The sequence below is a fragment of the Schistocerca nitens genome, chromosome 3 (genome assembly GCF_023898315.1).
Source record: "Schistocerca nitens isolate TAMUIC-IGC-003100 chromosome 3, iqSchNite1.1, whole genome shotgun sequence".
Classification (NCBI taxonomy): Eukaryota; Metazoa; Arthropoda; class Insecta; order Orthoptera; family Acrididae; genus Schistocerca; species Schistocerca nitens.
The window spans coordinates 348027904-348052866 of record NC_064616.1 but is presented as its reverse complement, the minus strand read 5'-3'; the positions used below and the strand labels follow the sequence as shown (position 1 = coordinate 348052866).

General features: G+C 43.4%; 1 protein-coding gene across 1 annotated transcript in view; it reads left to right on the top strand.

The window, feature by feature from the left end:
• LOC126249227 (uncharacterized) overlaps positions 1-24963 on the top strand; it is a 300476-nt gene that overhangs the window by 232155 nt on the left and 43358 nt on the right. The window lies entirely within an intron of this gene.

Sequence of the window (24963 nt, the reverse complement as noted above, 5' to 3'; positions counted from 1 at the left end):
AAACAGAACTTGATTAATTTTCACACACATTTATTAAAATAATAACAAGCATAAAAATTACTTAACTTGGTTCTGGATGCTATTTATAATTGACAATCTGAAGTTCCTTTGGTATTGGTACGTTAATCTTATTCTCACATATCTCTGATACTTGACAAAAGTGTTTATACATTTATCTTCATGGCTATGTACAGGAATATGGTAATCTTATTAGGCGCAGACTGAAACTTGACTATAGACTGGTATAGACAAATGGAGAACTCGTACAGACTGATGCAGACAAATGCAGACTGACTAATCAGAGGTCTGTACACTCGTTATAATACCTCGCGCGTACATGTATCACTGCGCGAGTGTGATCTGCGAGGAGATAAGGTTCTACGTTAGCAGCAATCTCATTGGCTGCGTTACATATTAATATGCGGATCGGCGGAAGCAGAATTTGGTCCGTCTCTATGGCAGCGCCATGTGGTTGTGCGGAGACGGACGAGCACTGCGCCTGCGCTGTTGTGCTTAGCGGGGCGCGCTCTAGTGGAAAAATTGTGTACGCGCTGACTACGCGGAACTATGTACACAACACTTTCCCACTCCTTCTCGTGTCCACCCAGCCCCCCCCTTTCTATGTCCCCTCCCTCCATCGGCTCCCCCTTTTTTCTTTTCCTCCCCTTTCCTCCCCTCCCCCCTTTTCCCCCTCAAAGGTCCGGGTCCTCCTCCCTCCCTACATGCCGCCGTGTCACCTGTATAGTGCTGTTATAAGTGAGTGTTCAGTGATGTGCGTCCACTGTCAGCGTTGCGAACAGCCGCCATACTATCGCTAGTTGTGTTTTTTATCTCGTGCGAACAGAAACCAGACTTTTGCTGTGTTTTTTAGTTGTGCCTGTCTACTTCTGGTGTGTCCTCATCCGCATCGTCACCGCAATGTTTTTATAATTTAAATTCCACAACTTACCGCAATTTTACAGTTTTTTACAATTTCACCGTTTTATCACTTCTTTTTCTTGTATGTTTCTATTCTCATTATGTTTTTTAACTTTTCTGTAGGCTGTAGAGCAGCATATTACGCTGCTGCCAGCCCGCCCCCCCTCTCTTGGGGGGGGGGGAGAGAATTGAAATCCAATAAAGAAAAAAAAAATTATTCATAGTTGCAGGTCAACCGATTCATTTACAGCGGCCGTTCAGTAAGTAATGAAACACATTTTTTCTCGGCCAGTTTCGGCTGAAAAAATGCGAAATTTGTTGTGGGACATCATCTAATATTTCCACGTCAGCCCCTATAGTTTCAAGAAGTTTCGATAAGGGGTGGCGCTATATGTAGCCTTCAAACTGGCGTCTGTAACGGAGGACGTCCCAAGCAGAGAGCTGTCACTGAGTTTCTTGTGACAGTAAACCAGAGCATCGCAGATATTCACACGCGCTTACAGAAGGTCTACAGAGAGCTGGTAGTGAACAAAAGCACAGTGAGTCGTTGGGCGAGGCGTCTGGCATCACTGGAACAAGGTCGCGCAAAACTGTCCGAACCGGCGGTTGGTGGCCGAGCGGTTCTAGGCGCTTCAGTCTGGAACCGCGCGACTGCTACGGTCGCAGGTTCGAATCCTGCCTCAGGCATGGATGTGTGTGATGTCCTTAGGTTAGTTAGGTTTAAGTAGTTCTACGTTCTAGGGGATTGATGACCTCAGATGTTAAGTCCCATAGTGCTCAGAGACATTTGAACCATTTTCTTGAAAACTGTCCGATGTCCCGCATTCTGACTGGTCGCACATAGCAGTGGCTCCTGCAATGTTGGAACGTGCGGACACTCTCATTCGAGGCGATCAACGGATTAAAAACAAACACCTCGCTGCTCATCTGTACGTCGCTTTTGGTAGTGCTGACACACTCACCCACCAGTAGGGCTATTCAAAAGTGAGTGCCCACTGCGTTCCTCGCCGCCCAATAGAAGACCATAAACACTAAAGTCAATCTGTTTGGCCCAATGAAGGATGCAATGTTCGGGAAACAGTACGTGGATGATGGGTAGGCTACTGACACAACAAGTCGTTGGCACCAACGTCAACTTCTAGAGTGGTACCATACGGGCACACAGGCCCTCCGAGTAAGGTGGCGTAAGGCCGTCGCATTGAAGGGAGATCATTCTGAAAAATAGGGTTTTTTAGCCAAAAGAGTGGCAATTAATATGGTGCATTTAATCCTGAATAAAACCAACCTACTTTCAGAAAAAAAGTGTTGCAATATTTGTTGAACGCCCCTCGTATGTTTGAAATGATAGCTGAGACTGGATATAATACATTGTCCGTAAAAAAGGTTCTCAGACTGATTTTATTTGTGGCATATGACTGACGTCAGCGCAGTAGCAACTCTGGCAACTTGAACTGATCTGTTGTAGAATTTTAGAACATGTTTTTTGCTCGCGTATCATGTCATTTCTGGAAACCCAGAATCTACTCTGTAGGAATCAACATGGATTCCAGAAACAGCGATCGTGTGAGACCCAACTCGCTTTTTTTGTTCATGAGACCCAGAAAATATTAGATACAGGCTCCCAGGTAGATGCCGTTTTCCTTGACTTCCGGAAGGCGTTCGATACAGTTCCGCACTGTCGCCTGATAAACAAAGTAAGAACCTACGGAATATCAGGCCAGCTGTGTGGCTGGATTGAAGAGTTTTTAGCAAACAGAACGCAGCATGTTGTTCTCAATGGAGAGACGTCTACAGACGTTAAAGTAACCTCTGGCGTGCCACAGGGGAGTGTTATGGGACCGTTGCTTTTCACAATATCTATAAATGACCTAGTAGATAGTGTCGGAAGTTCCATGCGGCTTTTCGCGGATGATGCTGTAGTATACAGAGAAGTTGCTGCATTAGAAAATTGCAGCGAAATGCAGGAAGATCTGCAGCGGATAGGCACTTGGTGCAGGGAGTGGCAACTGACCCTTAACATAGACAAATATAATTTATTGCGAATACATAGAAAGAAGGATCCTTTATTGTATCATTATATGATAGCGCATCAAACACTGGTAGCAGTTACTTCCGTAAAATATTTGGGAGTATGCGTACGGAACGATTTGAAGTGGAATGATCATATAAAATTAATTGTTTGTAAGGCGGGTGCCAGATTGAGATTCATTGGGAGAGTCCTTAGAAAATGTAGTCCATCAACAAAGGAGGTGGCTTACAAAACACTCTTTCGACCTATACTTGAGTATTGCTCATTAGTGTGGGATCCAAATCAAATGGCTCTGAGCACTATGGGACTCAACTGCTGTGGTCATAAGTCCCCTAGAACTTAGAACTACTTAAACCTAACTAACCTAAGGACAGCACACAACACCCAGCCATCACGAGGCAGAGAAAATCCCTGACCCCGCCGGGAATCGAACCCGGGCAGTGTGGGATCCGTACCAGGTCGGGTTGACGGAGGAGATAGAGAAGATCCAAAGAAGAGCGGCGCGTTTCGTCACAGGGTTATTTGGTAAGCGTGATAGCGTTATGGAGATGTTTAGCAAACTCAAGTGGCAGACTATGCAAGAGAGGCGCTCTGCATCGCGGTTTAGCTTACTGTCCAGGTTTCGAGAGGGTGCGTTTCTCGATGAGGTATCGAATATATTGCTTCCCCCTACTTATACCTCCCGAGGAGATCACGAATGTAAAATTAGAGAGATTCGACCGCGCACGGAGGCTTACCGGCAGTCGTTTTTCCCGCGATCCATACGCGACTGGAACAGGAAAGGGAGGTAATGACAGTGGCACGTAACGTGCCCTCCGCCACACACCGTTGGGTGGCTTGCGGAGTGTAAATGTAGATGTAGATGTAGATGAACTAACAACTGTAAACAACAAATGTGGGTCACTGTTGCCAGCTTAGCTACTTTATAGCTTAATCTAGCATATTCACAATAGCGTTTAGCCATACAAATTCACAACGTGGCTATAGCCTGAAATCTAGCCTATTTAAATAACACACTGTGCCAAAGTCCAGCCTAAATAGCATAATTTTAACTACGCTTTGACTATGCAACATGAATCTACTGACAACGATTATTGACTATGGTTATTCCCCATGTAATTTGAAACTGAACTGCGTTGCACTAACTGGATGGTTGCAGTGTGTGCTTATATTTCCGTTTACTCTGCAGGAAAAGGAGAAGGGGGAAAAAATCTTACATACGCGTACACGGTAAAACTCAACGATAACGAATAATTACGACGAGATTCACTACTCTACTTACACACTGCTAGTTAGACTGTGAATGCATGAATCTGTATACGAACACAGAAGCAAGATTCTCCTCAATCTAGTGGAGAAATATCTTGTGAACATAGTATAATAATTTTATTGTGCAATAAATGATGCTTAAATGTAGTGGATTCTATTTTTCTGTTTTGCAGACAATTAGAAAAGTTTTAATCATTAGTATGGCGCCTCAGTACCAACAGCGGTTTCGAAAACAGTGGCTTTCGAACAATGAGTTCGAGGACTGGATTTTGGGAGTTCCCTCGGATGCTTCAAAAGCCCGGTATACGTTTTGCAATTGTGATATTAAGGCTAAAAAATATATATGTGCAATTATATTTGTTCAGCGGCTATAATAAGCTTTTATTTGATTATTTCATAGTCTGTAACATAGGTGTGCTTCTAATATCTGACAGTGGAAGAGAAGAACTCGTATTAATAAGTTGATCAAGTCTTTAAAAAAGTGAAGAACTGCCCCACAACCAAATCCTGGCAGCACTAGCGTATAAATTATTATCAATTATATCTAGCCTCTTTTGTTACTATCACGTCTTCTTAAAGAAACCATCTATCAATTATTTCAGAGTAAGAATTGGCAACACTTATGTGCATTCGCCCAGCCAGTGTTAAGTAGCGGACGTGCAGGCGCAGTGTGTCAACACTGTCCTGTCACAAATCACAAAAAATGGTTCAAATGGATCTGAGCACTATGGGACTTAACTTCTCAGGTCATCAGTCCCCCAGAACTTAGAACTACTTAAACCTAACTAACCTAAGGACATCACACACATCCATGCCCGAGGCAGGATTCGAACCTGCGACCGTAGCGGTCGCGCGGTTCCAGACTGTAGCGCCTAGAACCGCTCGGTCACTCCGGCCGGCAACAAATCACAGTGGAGCAACATCTCTAAATCAAGTGTTCGAGAAAAGTGTGTGCCAAGTTTGTCCTGAACACTTTGGAACCCGAACAAATACGGCGCATGGAAGCCTACCGCGACTTGACTGAAATGCAAAACGTACATAATTTTTTTCTGGAAATAATCATCACAGGTTACGAGAGTTGCTATTATCAATACGGACCTACGGCATAACGACAGACCGCACAAATTCACATGACGGGCCAACGATTTCACGACGCAACCGACATTCGAGTCAATGGGACGCGCGAAATGAACAACATTACAAAGAAAGATTTTGACAGTTTCGCATGGTTGTATGAGCGTTCTGTGCGTTGTACTCAAATGGTAGAACACCTGAAACCTTAAATGCACTTTTCTCTATTTTTTTGTTAATCCAGTTTCGAAAGTTTTTGGGGCTGACGGGGTAAACAAAATTTTTTCTGAATGTTTGTTTATTTGGTTTCTAGGCATAAACATCAAAACTAGTGATATCCACTGAACTATCTGCCTGCATTAGTGCTGCCAGCTTCACACGAGGCAAATACTAAGCAATACCATCTTGAAAATATGCGCATGTAGCTGTCAAAGCGCCTAGTTGCTTCTCCCGTCGATACCTTGCCATGGCCGGCACCACAACTGCCCACTTTCCAGCTGAGGCTGCTTTTCTTAATCTGATGTCTTGTGACGTCATTCCGATGGCGTCAAACGAGTGCTATGATACAATTACGACGTGTCGTATGAGTCAAATTGTAACTTTAAGTCACGCTAATGGCCAGTTATTAGTCGGCCACAATATTATTGCACCTGGGAATGAGGGCGCTTCGATCGGCTTGTCGTGAGCTTTTACGTGATGTTTTACAAGGACACGCTGAACCGCTTGATAGTATATGAACTGCTCTCTTGAAATCATTCACAATGCGATGCGTTTTCCGTATTTAACGTAACATAATGGAGTGTTTCCGATAACGGCCACGGGAGGCCAAGTTGTCAGGTTGTATACAGGGTGTTACAAAAAGGTACGGCCAAACTTTCAGGAAACATTCCTCACACAAAAAGAAAGAAAATACGTTATGTGGACATGTGCCCGGAAACGCTTACTTTCCATGTTAGAGCTCATTTTATTACTTCTCTTCAAATCACATTAATCATGGAATGGAAACACACAGCAACAGAACGTACCAGCGTGACTTCAAACACTTTGTTACAGGAAATGTTCAAAATGTCCTCCGTTAGCGAGGATACATGCATCCACCCTCCGTCGCATGGAATCCCTGATGCGCTGACGCAGCCCTGGAGAATGGCGTATTGTATCACAGCCGTCCACAATACGAGCACGAAGAGTCTCTACATTTGTACCGGGGTTGCGTAGACAAGAGCTTTCAAATGCCCCCATAAATGAAAGTCAAGAGTGTTGAGGTCAGGAGAGCGTGGAGGTCATGGAATTGGTCCGCCTCTACCAATCCATCGGTCTCCGAATCTATTGTTGAGAAGCGGACGAACACTTCGACTGAAATGTGCAGGAAGGAGCTCCATCGTGCATGAACCACATGTTGGGTCGTACTTGTAAAGGCACATGTTCTAGCAGCACAGGTAGAGTATCCCGCATGAAATCATGATAACGTGCTCCATTGAGCGTAGGTGGAAGAACATGGGGCCCAATCAAGACATCACCAACAATGCCTGCCCAAACGTTCACATAAAATCTGTGTTGATGTCGTGATTGCACAATTGCGTGCGGATTCTCGTCAGCCCACACATGTTGATTGTGAAAATTTACAATTTGATCACGTTGGAATGAAGCCTCATCCGTAAAGAGAAAATTTGCACTGAAATCAGGATTGACACATTGTTGGATGAACCATTCGCAGAAGCGTACCCGTGGAGGCCAATCAGCTGCTGATACTGCCTGCACACGCTGTACATGGTACGGAAACAACTGGCTCTCCCGTAGCACTCTCCATACAGAGACGTGGGCAACGTTACCTTGTACAGCAGCAACTTCTCTAACGCTGACATTAGGGTTATCGTCAACTGCACGAAGAATTGCCTCGTCCATTGCAGGTGTCGTTCCAGGTCTTCCCCAGCCGCGAGTCATAGGCTGGAATGTTCCGTGCTCCCTAAGACGCCGATCAATTGCTTCGAACGTCTTCCTGTCGGGACACCTTCGTTCTGGAAATCTGTCTCGATACAAACGTACCGCGCCACGGCTATTGCCCCGTGCTAATCCATACATCAAATGGGCATCTGCCAACTCCGCATTTGTAAACATTGCACTGGCTGCAAAACCACGTTCGTGATGAACACTAACCTGTTGCTGCTACGTACTGATGTGCTTGATGCTAGTACGGTAGAGCAATGAGTCGCATGTCAACACAAGCACCGAAGTCAACATTACCTTCCTTCAATTGGGCCAACTGGCGGTGAATCGAGGAAGTACAGTGTATACTGACGAAACTAAAATGAGCTCTAACATGGAAATTAAGCGTTTCCTGACACATGTCCACATAACATCTTTTATTTATTTGTGTGTGAGGAATGTTTCCTGAAAGTTTGGCCGTACCTTTTTGTAACACCCTGTATAGATAATCAGCATCTAAATGACAGTCGAAGTCCGTCACAAATTCCAGGTTCTGTTCGCAAGCAAATCGTGTTTATGATACACTCCTGGAAATGGAAAAAAGAACACATTGACACCGGTGTGTCAGACCCACCATACTTGCTCCGGACACTGCGAGAGGGCTGTACAAGCAATGATCACACGCACGGCACAGCGGACACACCAGGAACCGCGGTGTTGGCCGTCGAATGGCGCTAGCTGCGCAGCATTTGTGCACCGCCGCCGTCAGTGTCAGCCAGTTTGCCGTGGCATACGGAGCTCCATCGCAGTCTTTAACACTGGTAGCATGCCGCGACAGCGTGGACGTGAACCGTATGTGCAGTTGACGGACTTTGAGCGAGGGCGTATAGTGGGCATGCGGGAGACCAGGTGGACGTACCGCCGAATTGCTCAACACGTGGGGCGTGAGGTCTCCACAGTACATCGATGTTGTCGCCAGTGGTCGGCGGAAGGTGCACGTGCCCGTCGACCTGGGACCGGACCGCAGCGACGCACGGATGCACGCCAAGACCGTAGGATCCTACGCAGTGCCGTAGGGGACCGCACCGCCACTTCCCAGCAAATTAGGGACACAGTTGCTCCTGGGGTATCGGCGAGGACCATTCGCAACCGTCTCCATGAAGCTGGGCTACGGTCCCGCACACCGTTAGGCCGTCTTCCGCTCACGCCCCAACATCGTGCAGCCCGCCTCCAGTGGTGTCGCGACAGGCGTGAATGGAGGGACGAATGGAGACGTGTCGTCTTCAGCGATGAGAGTCGCTTCTGCCTTGGTGCCAATGATGGTCGTATGCGTGTTTGGCGCCGTGCAGGTGAGCGCCACAATCAGGACTGCATACGACCGAGGCACACAGGGCCAACACCCGGCATCATGGTGTGGGGAGCGATCTCCTACACTGGCCGTACACCACTGGTGATCGTCGAGGGGACACTGAATAGTGCACGGTACATCCAAACCGTCATCGAACCCATCGTTCTACCATTCCTAGACCGGCAAGGGAACTTGCTGTTCCAACAGGACAATGCACGTCCGCATGTATCCCGTGCCACCCAACGTGCTCTAGAAGGTGTAAGTCAACTACCCTGGCCAGCAAGATCTCCGGATCTGTCCCCCATTGAGCATGTTTGGGACTGGATGAAGCGTCGTCTCACGCGGTCTGCACGTCCAGCACGAACGCTGGTCCAACTGAGGCGCCAGGTGGAAATGGCATGGCAAGCCGTTCCACAGGACTACATCCAGCATCTCTACGATCGTCTCCATGGGAGAATAGCAGCCTGCATTGCTGCGAAAGGTGGATATACACTGTACTAGTGCCGACATTGTGCATGCTCTGTTGCCTGTGTCTATGTGCCTGTGGTTCTGTCAGTGTGATCATGTGATGTATCTGACCCCAGGAATGTGTCAATAAAGTTTCCCCTTCCTGGGACAATGAATTCACGGTGTTCTTATTTCAATTTCCAGGAGTGTTTATTGGCTGAGTTTAGCTGAAAGGCGGCTGGAAAAGCTAAACCCTACAAAGACAATAATCACTAGAAAAATGTCAAAATAAAAATCAGTGTTATTGTGATGTATATCCAACGATTCCGTTTAATCAGGGTACTACGACATTGAAATTCGATTTTCTCAAGGTAAAGCACTATGGCCGTAAAAGATGTATCTTTATTGCTTTGCTAACTAATTAATGGTACTTAAAATATGTATTTTAATTGAAGATAATCAAAACGGTGATATTTTTTACCTCGTGCTTTAATTGCAATTTCTCAGTTGGTTCAAAAGACGTTTCTAAAAAAGTGTCAAAGTTAAGATTAGCATTTCCCACATGGAACGAGATCATGGAAGCCATCACCAGGAAAACCTGTTATGTCACTGCGGTTCTGACTTCCAGTACATGTTATTGAGGTGGGGATAATTTCTGGAAATTTTAACCACACAAATGAAAATGACAATGTAAATACAACTAAAAAGATCGATGTGGTAAAGGACGGATGATTTCAAGCAAGTTTATGCGCATAATGGTTCAAATGACTCTAAGCTCTATGGGACTTAACATCTGAGGTCATCAGTCCCCTACACTTAGAACTACTTAAACCTAACTAACCTATCCATGCCCGAGGCAGGATTCGAACCTGCGACCGTAGCAGCAGCGCGGTTCTGGACTGAAGTGCCTAGAACCGCTCGGCCACACGACCGGCCGAGTTTATGCTGTGGCAATAAGTGTCTGATATATTACATTATAACCAACTTTTATTACATAAAATTGTAGGTTATTACGTAGCAAGGAGTTTTCAGCTGAAGCAATAGAATAGATACAGCTTGAGGACTTGCAGTCCATCTTCTATTTTCGAACAGGCCGGTGAATTCGAGAAAATAGCGAGTAGACTACAGCAATCGCTCGATTGAAATGGGATGCAGTAAGGAAGGAATGTACCGAAACAGTCTTCTGTGAGCATTCACTCACTACTGTTGGGCGACAAGATTCATCCGACACAGTTGCAGGAGTCGCGCTGCAGAAGATATTGGGGCAACAAGGATTGCCCGGTCTGAGAATAGAAGTTCAAGCCATGCGGCTACGCCTTCAATAATAAAAATTGACATTAAAACAATAGCTTTTTGGTTGTCATGTTTTTTTCTGCTTTTAAATGACTTAAAAATACATTAGCTGTATGGTAAATTTTTTATTTTTTATTTTTTTATTTATTTTTATTTTTATTTTTTTATTTTTTTATTTTTTTTCCATTCGCTCACACATTCACATAATATATACATTGTACTCACACATCCATATTACAGTGAACACATTCTCACACTCATTCATTCACCTTTTTTTTGTATAAAATAATAATAATAATAAATAAATAAATAATAAATACAATAAAAGAAAATTAAAATATAATTAAAATAAAATTAGGATTAAAAAATAAAAATAAAAAGTAAAAGTAAAATTATTAAAATTGTTAAAAATTATTAAAATTATATAAAAAATATATACACAAGATGTGTAGTCTTGTTATTCGCGTAGGTCATCGGGCCATCTGGTGGAGGCCAGGTAGTGCACCCTGTGTCCAAGTTCTCGTACATCTTCGTTATCTGACTGTTGTGTGTTTTCATAAAAGGTTTTTGCAGTGGTTCTGAATCGGTCTTTCAAATAGGGTACCCCTGCGAGTTGGTGAAGTTAATTCGTTGGGAACCGGTATGGCAGATGGAGTGCTCTTTTCAGAGCACGATTCTGAATTCTTTGTAGCCGTTGTATGTGGGTTGGAGCAGCATTGCCCCACACGACAGCGGGGTAGTCTAAAATTGGTCGCACCAGTGTAAGTTACAATATCACCCCCAGTCTTGATGGTAGTGTTGACGCTGGATTTAATAATGGGTAAAGCTGTACCATTCTTCTCCTGGCTTTCTCTCGAGTATCTTCTATATGAGGTTGCCATGTCAATCGCCTATCAAGGGTGACACCCAAGTATTTTGCTGGTTTTGACCACGGGACTGGGTATTATCTCAATGGAGTTGCAGGAGTCTTTCTTTCTTTCTCTCCTTTTAAGTAGGCCTGTATTACACGAAAAGTATGCATCCGCAAAATAAAAGTTATTCACAAATGAATTATGCTTTGCAGCTTTATAACTAACTGCCTATGCATACATTCAACTGTCATGCATAGTGAGTGCTAACTACTTACTAGTTCTTACCGGAGCCAAATTATTTATTATACCTGTATGTCGCGTTTTCCACAATACCCACGCGCAACCGCGTATTCAATCGAACCCCCATTTTCAAATGCTAATAATAGACAACAATAGTCCGTCTCCGTAGATGAGTGGTTTGTTGTAGTGATTAAACAACCACATACATTAAATTTATACACATACATGCATGCTCTGTTGTAGCATGCTGATTCTCCTCCTGCTGCTGTTAGGGCCAGGGTAGTAGCCGGCGCGAGGAGGTAACGCAGTGGCCGGTGCGACCACAGTACAGCCGGGACCTGTGCTAGCTACCTCCTCGCGTCGTCTGCCCCCCTAGTCCTAACAGCAGCACGCGCTGACGTGCGGATATTAATTAATTAATTAATTTAATTAATCGAATGGACATCATCACACCTTTTCAGTAAAACGGAATGCAAACAGTCGCAAACATTTGGCAATGTTCCTTTCTTCGTCACGTATCCCTAAGAAAGGGGCCTGCTAAAGTCCAATATTTATTGACAGTATGAGTTTGTCAAACCATTGAAGCGACCTCACCCCAAGAAATCATATTGACAAAAATCGTCAGTCGACAACGCGGTTTTGCAAGGCTAAGATGTCAACACCCAAAAGAAAGCGTGTGCTGCAGTTATATTACGAGGTATAGCTTGCAAGCAACGGAAGACAGCGAGAAAGAGGAAATGGGTCTGAGAATGGCAGATAAAAAGGAGCGGCTGGCCACATGTTAACTTACTGACTGACAATCAGATCTGTGCACCCGTAACATTCCGATGAGTCATACACTGTAGCGGTACAATAAGTTATTAATGTGCAAACGAGAGAAAACAGAGAAGCGAGATACGTTAATGAGAGAGGCAGTCGCAGTCATCGAGAGTTTAGGACTAACTTTGAGATTCCTGGCGACATGTAGGTCATTCGAATGCTCGAAGTCTAGTTCTGTAATATCAGCAAACACAGCTACTAAAATTCTATGGAAACTTGTGAAGGAATTATATCCGCCTGGCAAAGGTGAATCTAATAAAACATGTCCCAGACGTGTATCTGCAGTGGTTTTCCAGAACATCCAGAGACGCAAAGAAGTAATTTCGTAAAATTTTTAATTTATTAATTACTTGGCCCAATTTGTTTTTTTAAATTCCAGACAACTGCACAAAGTTTTCAACAGAAGTTGCAGATAATTTAATTTTAGAAAAATGATGGTAATAACGCTAACTGAAACTGTATTAATGTCTTAGGTAATCTGCTTTAATTAATACCATAGCACACGTGGATTCATGTTAAACCTGAAAAAACAAAGCTCAGTTTTAAGGAAGTTGTACAGTGTACATACAATTTCACAATACATTCACAATAAATGTTAAAAATGTCTCCACCGAGTTCAATGTATTTAGTTATACGTGCATGAACAGATTTTGTTGCTCGTTTCAGTTTCACAGAGTTGTTCTTAACTTCGTCTGTTGCATTCATAATTCGAGCAATTAATGCCTGACGTGTATTGACTTTGTCCTCATAAACGATGTCTTCCATCCATCCCCTTACACAAAAATCCATTGGTGTTAAATTGGGCGATCTTGGTGGCCACAGACGTGTAACACCACGACCAATCCATTTCTGGAGAAAATGTTCATTTAAATGTGTAGAAACGGCGATGGTGAAATGTGGAGGCGCGCCATCATGTTGAAAGTACATTTGCAATCGCGTAGCAAGTGGAACATCTTCGAGCAAGCGGGGCATTTCTTCTTGAAGGAATTGTAAGTACGTCTCGCCAGTCAGACGTCCTGGGAAAATGAATGGTCCAATAAAGTGTGTGTTGATTACACCACACCACACATTTGTGCTAAATCGCTGCTGGAAATTGCGTTGCTCTTTTGCATGTGGGTTTGCTTCAGACCATCCGTGTTCGTTATGTAAATTGTTGATACCATCTCAAGTAAACTGTGCCTCATCAATAAATAAAATATATTTGTGCAACTGCCGATTAGTATTTAACCAGTTGCACAACTGCAATGGCCGGCCGGTGTGGCCGAGCGGTTCTAGGCGCTTCAGTCTGGAACCGCGCGACCGCTACGGCCGCGGGTTCGAATCCTGGCTCGGGTGTGGATTTGTGTGATGTCCTTAGCTTAGTTATGTTTAAGTAGTTCTAAGTTCTAGGTAACTGATGACCTCAGCTGTTAAGTCCCATAGTGCTCAGAGCCATTTGAACCACAACTGCAATCGAAGGGCAGGATCTCCCGGATGTAAAAGATGCACTTTTTGTTTATGGTACGGATACAGATTATTATACTTCAGTATACGGCATACCTTAGATTGTGAAATGCCTAATCGTTGACATATACGTCGTGTATTGGTACCCGGGCTACGTTGAACAGCATCCATAATATCCTCATCATCGTCTTCACGTATCTAGCGCTCGTACTGATTATGAATGGAAAACATTGTCAGCTCGACAATAGTTGACCTCACACGTTCAGTACGTATTGACAATACTGATAATATTTTGAGGACCATCAATACTGCTCGTCAACATTTCTAGTATTGACAATATATCAATAGGCGCCCTCAGAGGGTCAATATATTGACAGTTTGACAATATTATTGAACGTGTGAGGACCCTCTAAGAGAACTTCTGTGCTTCCTCAGCTCTGGGGGTATGTGCGCTCCGGTTTGTATAGTGTACCACACTGGTTTACTTCACCTAATGAAAACATACAGTCTGATTTCACTTAGAAGAATAACTGGATAACTCCAAAAAATGTTCAAATGTGTGTGAAATCTTATGGGACTTAATTGCTACGGTCATCAGTCCCTAAGCTTACACACTACTTAACCTAAATTATCCTAAGGACAAGCACACACAGCCATGCCCGAGGGAGGACTCGAACCTCCGCCGGGACCAGCCGCAGCCCCTAGACCGCTCGGCTAATCCCGCGCGGCGGGATAACTCCAACTAAACCACTAAACTAAACAACAGCGGTTTCAGCTGAATGAACGAATAAATAAACGCTTCAATCAACGGAAAAACTAAGGACTGGTTTCACTTGAAAAGAAAGAATGAATAACTCAGTTGCCAACAACCGACTGAGTCGATTGTTTTCATTCGACTGTTCGCATCACTAGTGGTTAGCGCGGATGATTGCTATACGGAGAACTCGGGTTCTATTTCCTGTGTTACCAGGGATTTTTCCGTGATGGGAGGACTCAAAAGGTGTGCACTAAGCCTGGTGAAGTCAATTGAGGAGCTATGTGATTGAGAAGTAACGGTTCCGGGACACGGAAACGGACAAGGGCTGGGAGAGCGTGTGCTGACACCACACTCCTCCATGCCGCATTCAGTGACGCCATTGTCTGAGTATGAGACGGCGGTCAGTGGGTACCGAGAGGGCAGCCAAGGTCTGTGGGCAGAGTTTTCGTTTACGTGCCACTCAGATGTGAAGTGCTTGACAGAGGGTGCCTGCCATTGTATAAGTTATTGGGGCTTCTTCTCTTCCCATTCACGTATCTAGCGTTGGGACAAATGGTTGCTTATACTCCCTTTATGTGCGCTGTAATTAGCCTAATCTCTTCTTGAGGAAATATAATCCTGTTCTCAGCTACTCAGACTGAAGTCTCGTTTTCTGAATGATTGTCAGTAGTCTAATCGTGAAGATCTCCCATGTCTTCTCCGTGAACGTCAATAGAATATAAATCTACAACCATGCTCCGTGGAGCGTACCCTGCGTATTGGTAATCGAGGTGCATGTTGAAGGAGTCTCTTGACTCGTCTTGGAACAAAACGCTGTGGTAAACAATGTTGGTGAACTATGTTGACATATATGTCTCCCTTCCTCAAACTCCGCCTGTGGGAGTTTGCGTAGGTAATACACACGCCCAGGAAGAGCACAGCAATGAGTAGCGTAATTCCGAAACAGGCCCTAAGGCTATTGGAGCCGTTCTGTTTTAAGAATCTGTTGTGTTTCCCATGAGGACAGGCAATTATAAATCTGAAATACATGTAGAAGCAATTTGATGTGGAGGTTGCCGCTAAAAAGTGAGGCATTTCTTTTACCAATATTTCATAGTTTTATCTCAGAGTCGAATTTTTACAGTTTTGGGTCCAGCTATAGTTAGCATCCCCCAGATCCCTAAGTGCTGATGCTTGACGCCGTCAATCAAAGTGTCCTGAAGAGTTAACTTCGCACTTGTTTGACGTCCACAGCTAAACTCAACAAATCTGACTGCATTGCCATTACTTTTGGATCTTGCCGATTAATGTTTCGCAGATTCTGTACGACAAGTTTGTTGCTTTCTGAGTGGGTGTTAATTAATTTTCTTTTTAGATTACTTTAAGCTTTATTCTGTGTCATTCTGTCCATTAATACCTCAGGTTTATATGAAATTCTGCAAAACTTTGAGCCTTGTGACACCTTCAGATACCTAGGCGACGTATTTTCAACACTAGTTCGCCGTTTTCCAAGTTACTTAGCTATGGTTCGTGTTATTACAGTAATTGTCTTGTCAAACGGTCAGCAGCCATAATACTATTAACAAGTACGAGTATTACCAAAAATGCAAATGGCGCTCTAAGACATTCTTTCAAGAGGTTCAGAGCAGGTCCACTATAACAACAATGGTGTGCTGCGTTTGTTATAGATCTGTGGTTCGATCAGAGAGGGAATTAAAGAAGAAATACTTTAATCAAATGGTTCAAATGGCTCTAAGCACTATGGGACTTTAAACATCTAAGGGCATCAGTCCAATACTTTAATTCAAAGAGGAAATAAATAAGCAGCCACTGGGTGTACCATAACTGTGATGAAATGTGTTTAGGTAAAGACAAATATATAACTATGTTTGCTAGAATGTGATCATATTTTATGCAACCACGGTCACAGAGTTTAACAATCCATGATGATTTAATTGCCAGACAATTGTCGCCTAAGTGTACTCTCGATTCATTTGTTAGCTTTAAGACTTTGCTGCATATCTCCTCTAGGAAAAAAAGCTGAATCAAGAAAAAAAAAAACATTACAGTTCTTGACGAGAGGTGTCACCGTTCCCATTATATGGCTTTCTGCTACTGTCGCAGAACACGTTCACAGTGATTCGATTAACCTTCAATTTTTCAATTAAATTTAAAGTGAATTGCAAGTAATATACATACCAAAATGCATTTCAATAATCTGTGAAACAAGAGGATACTTTGGTTTACAAATAATAACTGTTTCACAGAAAAAAATTACACAAAGTAGGGGTCGCTTCAAGCATGAGCGTTCTTGAATATCACCTGCGTATCACCCACATTTCCTTTGCGTTCGTGGGCGGATATTATTACAGTAACTTTTCAACAAGAAGCTCTCTCAGTTCTTTGAACGGAAATGGTTTTATTTTCTAGAACTATTTGATTCTTTTACTTTTGGAAACATGATATTTTTAGTATCATTCCATTATCGAGAATCATACCCAGAATGGGAATTACATTAAATAGCTTTGTGATTTAGCCAATGTTGCCCTTGAGGAACGTATAAAATAGCCTAGAGATCTTCATTGGTTGATGCTGAGACTAAGTGACGGACTTCATTAAGAATTTCACATCGTTTTAAGGGACACTATAGTTTGGAAAAACAAAATTTAGCTTAGAGCTGAACGTTTCTTCCACAGCAGTGTTATTAAAGAAAGGAAGGAAAGAAGAGTGAGTAGAAAAATTTCTGCTACCAGTCACAATAAAAGGTTCTTTATTTGTCACACGACCGGTTTCCGGCTTGTGCCCTTCCTCAGGTGTTTATACATTCGTGTACATGTTTATATTGCTGGAGATCACCGAATAAATGCAAAAAAAATTATTTGCTGGTGGCTGAACAGATAGAAGGGGGCAATTGTAAGTGGAAGGCAGCGTTTGTCGAATTCTTTTGTATTTATACAGTGATCTCCAGCAATATAAACATGTACATGAATGTATAAACACCTGAGGATGGGCATAAGCCCGAAACCGGTCGTGTGACAAATAAATAACCTTTTATTGTGACTAGTAGCGGAAATTTTTCTACACCCTCTAAAGAAACAGTCATGGAGTTCAACAGCATCCGCTATGGATAAGATTCAAAGAAGAGCGAGGTTTAACAACCCAGGGATTTGAATCGCGCTTTTCCTGAATTCAGCCAACGACCTTGCCGCAGTGGAAACAACAGATCCCACCAGTGCACCGAAGTTAAGCACAGCCGCGCTAGGATAGCACTTGGATGGGTGCCCGGCTATATGCTCATCAATAACGCACATCGTCTGAGAATGACGCGCTGGGTCGGTCGGTACCGTTTGCCCCCCCCCCCCCCCCCCCAAGGCCCGTTCGGACGGAGTTTGTCCTGAATTCGACCCCAGTGCGACACCTTCTGAAAGTTTCTGATGAATTGATTGTGTGATAATGAGCATTACATTTATCTCTATGTTCTTACGATTCTTTTTTATGTCGCTCTTCATCGTTTTATTTTATGAACTTATCTCTCATTCCACGTTTCTTTGTATTTCGCGTTTAATCGTTTTTCTTAAAACCCTTAGAATGTTTCGCCCACTTGAAGGCTTGCCTCTATCAGTCATTTGTAGAGAAAATGTAGCCACATGCAACTCTCGGAGGCCAAGCGCCTGCAACCCAGGTAACCGCCATGGATCTCCCAAGTGTTTGAAACTGTTCGCTCTCCAAGTCGTCTTAATTTGTCCTGCGCATTTGATACCGAATTTAGTGGTAACGCTTCGAGTGTGCAGTCACAATACCAAAAAAATTTGGAAAATAAATTTTTATGGTCTTGGAGTCAAACAAGATTCCCGTAGATTTAGTCAACTGTGTTTCTCCTGTGTTGGATAGTATATTTTTGCAAAAAAAGTTCCTTTCAGCCCACTGGACAACACCGACAGTTTACATGAGCTGTGAAACAACGACTGGCAGCGATTGACAGCTATTACAACACTATTACACTCAGCTGACAAAGTCACGCGGTAGCCATATGCACATACACTACTGGCCTTTCAAATTGCTACACCAAGAAGAAATGCAGATGATAAACGGGTATTCATTGGACAAATATAATATACTAGAACTGACATGTGATTACATTTTCACGCAATTCGGGTGCATAGATCCTCAGAAATCAGTACCCAGAGCAATCACCTCTGGCCGTAATAACGGCCTTGATACGCCAGGGCATTGAGTCCAACTGAGCTTGGATGGCGTGTACAGGTACAGCTGCTCATGCAGCTTCAACGCGATACCACAGTTCATCAAGAGTAGTGACTGGCGTATTGTGACGAGCCTGTTGCTCGGCCACCATTGACCACACGTTTTCAGTTGGTGAGATATCTAGAGAATGTGCTGGCCAGGGCAGCAATCGACCATTTTCTGTATCCAGAAAGGCCTGTACAGGACCTGCAACATGCGGTCGTGCATTATCCTGCTGAAATGTAGGGTTTTGCAGGGATCGAATGAAGGGTAGAGCTACGGTTCGTAACACATCTGAAATGTAACGTCCACTGTTCAAAGTGCCGTCAATGCGAACAAGAGGTGACCGAGACATGTAACCAATGGCACCCCGTACAATAACGCCGGGTGATACGCCAGTATGGCGATGACGAATAGGCCGGCCGAAGTGGCCGTGCGGTTAAAGGCGCTGCAGTCTGGAACCGCAAGACCGCTACGGTCGCAGGTTCGAATCCTGCCTCGGGCATGGATGTTTGTGATGTCCTTAGGTTAGTTAGGTTTAACTAGTTCTAAGTTCTAGGGGACTAATAACCTCAGCAGTTGAGTCCCATAGTGCTCAGAGCCATTTGAACCATTTTTTGATGACGAATACACGCTTCCAGTGTGCGTTCACTGCGATGTCGCCAAACACGGATGCTTAAACAGAACCTGGATTCATCCGAAAAATTGACGTTTTGCTATTCGTGCACCCAGGTTCGTCGTTGAGTACACCATCGCAGGCGCTCCTGTCTGTGATGCAGCGTCAAGGTAACCGCAGCCATGGTCTCCAAGCTGACAGTCCATGCTGCTGAAAACGTAGTCGAACTGTTCGTGCAGATGGTTGTTGTCTTGCAAACGTTCCCATCTGCTGGCTCAGGGATCACGTGGCTGCACGATCCGTTACAGCCATGCGGATAAGATGCCTGTCATCACGACTGCTAGCTGTTGGGATCCAGCACGGCGTTCCGTATTACCCTCCTGAACCCACCGATTCCATAGTCTGCTAACAGTCATTGGATCTCGACCAACGCGAGCAGCAATGTCGCGATACGATAAACCGCAATCGCAATAGGGTACAATCCGACCTTTATCAAAGTTGGAAACGTGATGGTGCGCATTTCCCCTCCTTACACGAGGCATCACAACAACGTTTCACCAGGCAATGCCGGTAACTGCTGTTTGTGTATGAGAAATCGGTTGCAAACTTTCCTCATGTCAGCACGTTGTAGGTGTCGCCATCGGGGCCAACATTGTGTGAATGCTCTGAAAAGCTAATCATTTGGATATCACGGCATCTTCTTCCTGTCTGTTAAATTTCGCGTCTGTAGCATGTCATCTTCGTGGTGTAGCAATTTTAATGGCCGGTAGTGTAATATTCCCTTTTATGAAGAGGGTATGATTATCTATATTCTCGGGTCTCAGATAGCTTTGCATTGAAAAACGGCTGAAGCGCGTGTGTTTTCACAGTTGTCACTTGTATTTCTTACAACTGAAATTATCTCCTAAACTGAAAACAAGCGCTACTGTCTGATTAAAATAGATTCCTTGGTAAGATGCCAGGAAAATGGAGCCAGTCTACCGCAGGTATCGCTTGCTCACGCAAACCACTCTAAAATACTGCCTAAGTATGTGGGATTCATACCATATAAAACTTTCAGCGGCTATACAACGAAGGGTAGCACGAATAATCACAGATTTATGTGACACATGGGAGAACGTCATGGAATTGCCGAAAAACCTGAACTCATTTAAGCAATCACTTTCCCTCGCTCCATACGCTAAATAAAAATACGGTAACATGCGGTAAAATGGGACGTACACTCTGTCATGCACTACACAATTGTTTGCAGAGTATGAATGTAGATTTAGGTGTATTCCGCCAGAGGAACCGCTTAAGGGGAGCTGGAGGTGCCTATGCTGCCCATGTTAAAATCACTAAGTTTGAGGAACATTTATGAATAAACTACCAAATAGAAAAATTTGAATATTTTTTACATATAGAGTGGTTTAGTATTGCAGTTATGACAGAGGGATTTTGGAGTATCTTTTCTAGTTTCCTTCCAATTATTTTTTTTATTAATGACCCAAATTTTTTTACAAATAATTGCTTTATAATTAAACTGAATTGAAACTACTGAACATCTTGCCAAATGGCTGTGGTACAATGTACGTTTGACCACTAGGAGTGCTGTATAAAAATGTCATCTCTCTAGCTTGAGTGGATTTTGAGAAAATGTTCCTTATATTCGAAAAATTCTAATTTACGGGAAATGGCTATCAAAGTTTCTCAATACATTCCTGCACTATAGGATGGATTATCAGGGTCTTCTTCTCCATCCTCCAAAAGCTTCCTCTTCTGTCTTCTTTTCTGGCCTGTTGTTCCATCATACTTCATATGCCTTTCTCTTCTTTCTGCTCCTCTTATCCTTTCTCTGTCAATATTTCTTAGTGCTCGTACAGTGTTCACCCCAGCTGTAAATCCAAATGCCTTCAGAACTTCACACTTCACTCTGCTCCCTTGGTTGTAGGTTGCTATTGCATCATAAATGCCAAAGTGCAGTGTTGTTATGCTTACAAACACCCTTTTACGAATCACTTTACAAATCAAATTGTTTACGCTCTCATTAGGATTCTGCGTCTTTCCATGTAGACATTTGTGTAACAATTCTGGCTGTGCTAAGTCATGAAAAATTGGTTTTACTGCATTTATCACAGCTGCTGGCAAACCATGTTTGTGATCATAGTCCTTTTTTGCATTATATTTGCACCAGGAATCTTTTGGGCACAGGCTGTGTTGAGGGTATTCATTGGAAGAGGCAGTATGAAGGAACAATGCCCACACTGCTTTTCGCTTGTCACTAACATTACTAGTATTTTGCCTTATAGCGTACCCATAGTATCTCTGTAGACGTTCAATCACCTCATCAGTAAGCCTGCCTCTCCCTCCTATTGTCTTTCCATCACTGAGCTTACTTGAACCCAAAGTTTGTTTGAGCCTTCGAAGCCGTGCACCCATACGCTTTTGCACATGTCCAATGCATTCCAACTTTTCAACTACAAATTTATTTCCATATGGTTTCAGTTCCTCTATAGTCTTGAAACCTTTGGAGTCACCATCCCCAAGGTAGTATTTGTACCTAACGTTGTATCTGTGAACTGAACATCCAAAAATTTGTTTCACTCCATCCACTTCCATTGCTCCACTTGATCTACTAAAATTTGCCTCACAGGTTCCACTGTGCTCTCCTTTGATTTTATTTTTGCACCTACAATGTTTTGATAATATTGCAACATCTATCACTTTTGCACTATCACCACAAGTAGCAGTTACAACCCCATTCAGGGATTTATGACCCCTCTTTTGCCAGGAACCATCTAATGCCACTACCAAATCCCTAGAATCACCGTTCATTTCTACAGATTCCTCCACCGCTTCCTTCATGGTTTTCAAAGCCACATCTTCAACAGAGGGCCCTACCAGTTCACAGTAGTACCCAAATTTGCTTGGAGGCGATGGCAAGTTCATAATACCACAAAACAGTTTACCAGCAGCAGACCCTTTTCCAATGGATCGAAGACCATACACAAGTCGAACATTCACATCAAACACTCTAGATCGTCCATTTTCACCAAAGAGACTGGCATGTGAATTGTAGAAAGTCACTTGATACTTGCAACATGCACAGATTATCTTCATCTCACAAGCTAAACCAAAGTGCTTTGTTATCTCTAGTCCCACTCCTACACTTGAACACATTTTGCACAGAACACTTTCTTTCAGCACAGAAGATAATAATCCACTATTCAGTACTTCGTTAATATCATCACTGTCACTAACATATTCACGAAATCTGTCACTTCCACCAGTCAGCTTCTTGCTAGAAGATGTCACAGGGCTATGGCGGGCCATGTGTTGCTTAGCAGAAGAACGCAGTTTCAGTAATTGTATTATCGCAACTTGGTATTAGTGTTAATTTTCTTTTCCCTACGTTCTTCCTCGTCTTATATACACGGTTACTAAAACGTGGCATCGTAACCAGAACAACGCTTTCCACAAGAAGTATAATACTACCAACAACAGGCGCAACACTGAACTAATTCGAAACGGTAAACAGCAAAGAGACGGTGTTACGCGCTCTTAGCGCTTCATTTGTCACAGAAAACAATGTAGCCAACCCTTGCACACTCGCTGTATGCGTAACATAAGGCGCTGTATGCATAACAGGCCGAGAAAATCCCAAGCAGTTCGCCAGGAAGTCACGAGAGGGTGTTAGATGCATTCAGCGGCCGCCCATTTCCTCTGCAGGCGTGGGGGAAAATTGTAATAACTCCACTTCTAGGGCGAGTAGAACAATAATTCAAAGTTTACATTAAAGAGGAATATTCCAATTAATTTTCGGCAGCAAAAAAAAAAAATCGTCATTTTTTGGATTTGACCAATCCGGCTCCCCTTAAACGAGGAGCAGTTCTCATCTTAACAACGGCAGGCAAGCGTGACTCTGAAGCAGCCAATCGCAGGTCAAGTTTCAGGACGGCCGGCGATGGTCGCTGCTCCAATAATACACCAACTTGATATCGCCTGGCGACGATTGTGGCAAACAGCGTAGCGCACAGCGACGATGCAAGTTAAATGCACGTGTAATACTCAGTGGGGTTGTTTCGTCATCCAGCACGTCCAAGACGCCTTCTACAGGTAATCGTCCTCCTGCATAGGGCTATTCAATATCCAATGTGCTGAAGTAGCTTACAGTAACTTGTTATAATTTGTAACGACAACGGAAACCAGTTTCCTAATATATTACAGCAGCCAAAAATGAAATTGATCTACCCAAGATCGATGTAATAATCCTTTGGCTTACACTCTCACTAACGCACTCACAATTCGCTGTTTTATCGACGGCCCAGTCGTCATTAAAATCACGACAGTATTGTATTTACTGTAGTTGAAACACTCGATTTGCATAGTTGCTGATTGTGACTATTTCTTCTGCACGGTTAGGAATACTACTGCTACCTCCCAGATGTCTTCGACGACGCCTCCGTTCTTGGCTGCCATCTGATAAGATGCTGTTGGATATTATACTCTTCCGCCGTTGAGAAGTTGTGCAGTTATTGTCCAGTTTCCACAAGGAGTTTCTTAACTTCGGAGATCGTAAACATATTTCTATACATGGTGAGGCACTTTTTTTATTTGTGGCACTAGACCCTCAATAGTGTGAAATGACAGTGACATGGAGGTAGCCAAATGTCATGACTTTGTATCGTTCGCAATTTCGTCAAAGATGTATTATGGCTTCTTTAGTCCCGCAATTTCGAATAGTCCAACCTTCTTCACATCTACTTTGGAATCCGCATCTCGTATCTTCAGTTATTCAATAATTTTGCCTTTTTTTATTGCCAACGGTGGTGACTTATCATGAAATCAGATAATGATACGGGGCATTAACAATCACGATTAGGGACTGGCGCCTTGCGGTTTCAAGCGCACTGTCATGGATTGCGCTGCCCCTCCCGTTGGAGGTTCGAGTCTTGCCTCGGGCATGGGTGTGTGTTTTGTTCTTAGCATAAGTTAGTTTAATTAGTGTGTAAGTCTAGGGACCGATGGCCTCAGCAGTTTGGTCCCTTAGGAATTCACACACATTTGAACATTTTTTAGTGACTGGCTTGCAAATTCGTTATTTGTGGTGTTTCGAACGGCTTCTGAAAATTTAATTTTATCCATCTTAAATGATGTTGAAGGTCTGCAACTGTGTCTTTACTGCTTCAAATAACAAAGTTCTAGCACTCGTCATGTTTTTTTCGTACGTAGCACAATGCGTTTGAGGCGTTTACTCCAGTTTCCAAGTGTTGTGGAAGTTAAGTAATCCTGAATAGAATGTCTATGTGACGTAAAAAAAGGGCTATGAAAGATGTGTTACGTGTGCACGAGTTTCTGAGTGCAGGAGAACGCGCAATGCCGTGCGAATATGGAAAGCCGACTGCAGTGACACGACTCAGAACAGCCAAAACGCAGACGTCAAATTGAAGGTACGTAACTGCCATAGTACTGGAAAATAGGAATAAGGTACTGAAACATGTTTTGGTACGCACGTAGAAACGTAACAGGTGTAAAAATTTTGTTATTTCAGTCATTTATCAAAATCACACTATTTATCTCTTCAGTATAATTATTTTTGGTTTTGAACGAAATACCTGCACGCAACGCAATGGTTCGCCCTCTTCCACCGGCAGGCACTTCCCTACCGAGGCTCTACCATCTGGCATACCTACTTAAAAAAAAAAAGTTCAGAACAGCAGCTGTTACAGCCAACTGCAC